Consider the following 4,754-nt stretch of genomic DNA (forward strand, 5'->3'; position numbering starts at 1 on the left):
ATCTACTGTATGGTTACATCATGCTCATCTCGTGTGACACACACCCCTGTTATTAGGGATCGTGGAACCCCGTTACAGCTCGCGACAAGATCTATCGCGTTCGTAGTACGAACCCGATGGACACTATGGACACTAAGAGTTAAAGCTCGTCTTGTGGGCCAGGAATGGTGAAACTCAGTCTTGCTACGGAGGAGAAATGAGGTCTTCTATATGCTGACCAGTTTCAAAATACTTAAGAATATTCCAGCTGTAACAGAACAAAACATCCCCCTTGCGTGCCTCCTTTGTTCTCTGCTGAAAGGTAAGAAGTATTGGGCTATTATGCACGGTCGTCTGAAATGCCTAATACAAAACGTTGACGTTCAGCGAGCGCGGAGCAATCATGTCGAAAAAAGCTGAGCTCCTTCATATTTTGTACTCAATGAAAATCTAAACGATCAACTCAATGGGGTTCACAGGCCCGAAATATTGCTGACGTCCGGACTTAGGAATGTGGTGAGACGTTCGACTTGGCCGACAAGCATCGTGTAATTAAACCGGCGCAGGACAGTCGAAACGAAAAAAGTACTTGCCAGAAAGCTGAGAATGCCAAATGTGGATTTGATACGTGTTTGGTTCGGTGCATCTTGCGTTAAGGATATTTGCGAGATTATTTCTGGTCGTTAAGCAGTGTTTCAAGACTTTGACACCTTGGAACATTGACTTGGCCTTAACCTTAATTTAACATATGATCTCAACGTAATATGGTGTGGCTAGAATGTGACGAGCCATCGGCCGACAAAAGCATAAGAAGTTAATGCCGCGTTCGTGAAGCAAAGAGCTTTGAACTTATTCGAGCTACGATAGCTTCCCTCTAGACCATGATCTGTCCAAATCGTCAAGCAAATACATCTTTAGGTTTTTCCAGAAGATCTTGACAAGCAGAATCGGAGATAGGAAAGTTATCGAATATCGTGGTCTCAACAATAAATCGGAAAAATAGTACTGTGTGTTCTGTCTCCAGATAGTATCTCTGGTTAAAAATGAAATATCAACGTTACCCCAGTGAATCTGTACCAGGGCGATGGAGTTAACGGCTCATATCAAATTTCGAGAAAAAGGGACGGGGCCCCGATTTCGAATGCTGGCTTATCCTTTTGATGCTTTGATAGTACGACTGCGGAGCACTATTGCTCACTGTGCGGGGCAATGACAGATCACGCTCAACAGGCGAATGCGACTTTGATGAACTGATAGAGGAGATCGATGTCGGCTTTATAGCTGTGTATGCATTCGGTAAACGCTCACACAAAATCGAAGAAGTCATCCCAAGGGTTTGTGTGCAATGTATTGTAAGTGGTAAGACACCGGGTTGTATGACCGGTTCTTTAGGAAATTATGAGCACATCGTTAATCATAGATGAATCTGTCGTTGATGGCATGGCATTTGCCAATCCCTTAGTGTGAAAGTGGGACAGGTATCCTCACGGATCTAGCAAATATCCTTTTACTCTTTTTGTTGAAGTAATAACACGGTATGATGACGATAGACTCAACACGTATGTTGCCCTCGGATTGTAAAGTGCACTTGGTCACTAAAACAAATACTGCGTCATCAGGTGATGACCCGACCAAGGAAACTGTGGGCGGTCATTGAGGATTTTTTTTGAAGCACAGGTGATTTTTTGTAAGAGCGAGCAAATCGCCCTCTTGGCGCCGAAATCGTCGGAATGACGACCCCCAAGTGGCAAGTTGTGCATTCTTATATTACCTTAATACAGCCACGTTTTCAACGCAGATGACAATTTCTATTTTGAATACGTTGCAGAACAGCTTGGTTGGCTGCATTTAGCTCAGTGCCGCTTCACGATGCTGTTGAGTATCGTTAACTGCTCGTGCAAGACACGCAAAAAGCCTTCTTACTGCGGTGAGTTTGTCCGAGTGGATTACTCGGCGAGTGGAGTTATTAATACCAATGCGGCTCGCTAAAGCACAAGCAATGTTCAATCGTTTATAGACCCAGCTGTTCATGCCGCATTGTGTATATGTATATCTGTTTCGAGACTATGTTTGTCCACAGCGCAGATCACGAGATGTCGGTTATGGATGACATAGGTATCTTTTGTGAGCAATTCTTGAGTTTCGCGCAAAATAAGCTGGTTCCTTATATAGGTAAGAGTCGTTTTGGCACCGACGAAATTTTCACTGTGCTCTGCTTCCGTGGAGAACATGACATGGGGGAACATCATATAAAGACAAATGTCAAAGAAGATCGACAGAACGTCTGTCCCGACAAGACTTGAAAGAGTGACTTGGTCAGGCTCAACTGTAGTGTACATCACGCCGACACAACACGAAGTCTCATCAATCTTGTTTAAGAAAAATGTTCAATGGCATGGGTTGCGGTAGATGAGTTGATTTGTCGCTTCGCGAGTTAGACCACACTGATGTAAGCTGTTTTTAGGAAGCAAGAAATTTTAAACTTGATATCTCTACATCGACGACATGCGGTCTTACTTCGACGTCGCAATTCTTTATCGCCGGCCACCTTGCATTAAAACGACATAATGCTTATAAAAGGGCGACCGACATGAACTCTTGGTAAACCTAGTAGAGCGTATTTTAGAAGGTGTCCAATATTGCACCACCACTGCATGCGGCAACGCCTTTGCCGGCCTTCCAGTTCCGCTTAAGTTTTCAATTCACTGTTCTGATTTTTATCCTCCAAAATCCACGCTCGATAGCACCAGCATTTTGGTTTGCATAGAGCGTTCGAGCAAATTTGTTGAATTTGCTACCTGCCAGCAGCCTGTACCGGATTTGACAAACCACGGTATACGCGAGCGAGACATGTTGGAGCGCCTGCGCTTGATTATGCTACTAATCAGTATAAAATAAAATAAACCTCATTGACGCAGGACAAATTTTTTTTTGGACTGGAGCAAGATAAAAAAACAACGGCGCGAACAGAAGCCCTTGAGAAACAACTGGTCCTCAGTCTCGGAAATAGCTTAGCCTGGCCAATTACTTGCAAAGGTTTAGCTCAAATTTTGATGATAGCCACCTGTTTCTATGTGTGACCCCGTTACAAGAGATGTGGTGACAGCATCACTGTGCACAATAACGCACGTTGTGTATACACCATAAACGACTTGCACCGCGAGCTTCACAGAAGCAGAGTTCGTAGCGCGGAGCTCTAAATCAATTCAAATCAACGTGGTTTTGCGTTCATGGCCATCAGCATCTGTGCGGAGCAAAGTACACATCTTCTGTGGCAAAAGCTGACGCGTTTCAGAATTCATGAATTGACCGATCGGTTTTGAAAGAGCTAGAATCGAGGCCAGATGAGTCCATTTTATTATCTTTATTGTCGCTCCTCCTGCACCACTTCAGCACCACTTGATAATGTATGAAAGGGCAGGTCACATAAGATGGTGTGACCGTATATAGGCGTGGATTACACAAGTTGGCGTAATCACACAATGATGTGACGACACCAAAACATGATGTGACGACACCAAAACAAGAAGCCATTACGTGGCAGGCCTGTCAGTAGTAATGCATATTCATTTGGTTTTACTATATTAAGTAGGTAATACTATGTTAACAAAAAACTTTTAGTTTTAGATATAAGCGGTTCTGCCGCAAATAAAAACAGATAGCAACAGTTTTCATTTTGAACGAAAGAGCGTCTTTATCTTGATTAAGGCTTTAAGTACACTTGGAGGTAGCGAATTGCGATTCACTACACCCGTCCTGATTATTGTAAGGAAAATAAGATCGGTGGCCTTGGCTTAGCTTCCTCCAAGCAAAGATCTACGACAGTCCCACTGCACTTGGTAGCACTCGTAGTAAATTTAGGACTGAGTCTTCACGACTGATCCTCTGTGAGGATGGAGCAATAGTCCTATTTGCCCCAGGGCATGCGGGACGGGCTTAATACGCTGTCCCTGCTGGGCTCTGAGGGTGTGAAACACCTTGTTTCGCAAGTTCCCGAGGCCATAAGCGCATGCCTATAGTAGGTGTTTTCAAATTATGTAAATACCCTAGTAGAGCACTTACAGCAGAAGCTATCAGCGTCGACTGCGTCCATAACGCCACCGTCGACGTCGGATGACTCTTCATGCCGCTCGTGGTGAGCATTGAGACATTCGAGGATAAGGATGATGAAAATCTTCTGCTCTAGGTAGGAGAGACGGAGACGGCTACGGCATCCGCCATGCTCCAGAACGAGCAACAGCACGTGGCGCTATATCCAAGTTCGGGGGTCGAGCGCGAGAATGGGCACTAACATGCGGTACTTTGGTTGAAGCGGCGTTCCCTTTCTTGGAGGAGCTTCAGCTTTTGCGAGTGTTTCCTAATCCAGCATATTGCGTGCGACTGCGTTTCCTTGCTGTTCGACAGGGCAAGACGAAGCTGGTGGAATTTAATCAAGAATTGAGGAATCTCTTTGCCGGAATAGCAGCAGATTCTCTCCCCGAGGCTGACGCAGTGACCGTCTTTATGAAGGGCCTCCGCACCGACGTGGCGAGAATGAAAGTCTTCCGTGTGCATCCGTCATCACTTGAAGAAGCGGAGAACGTGGCATTAAATGCAAAATTCAACCTCAAGGGTCGTGAGCTGAGCTCAAGCGGTCACAGACACAGAGCTCGTGGGGGCATAAGGGGTTGATCCATACGTCGCATGGCGACAATTTGAAGGGAGTCGACGACGTGCTTTGAGTTTGGCAAACTCAAATCGGAGGTGTTGCTCCACACGCACGTCCACTTCCTTGT

The sequence above is a fragment of the Plasmopara halstedii genome (assembly GCF_900000015.1).
Source record: "Plasmopara halstedii genome assembly, contig: Scaffold_525, whole genome shotgun sequence".
NCBI classification, from domain to species: Eukaryota; Oomycota; class Peronosporomycetes; order Peronosporales; family Peronosporaceae; genus Plasmopara; species Plasmopara halstedii.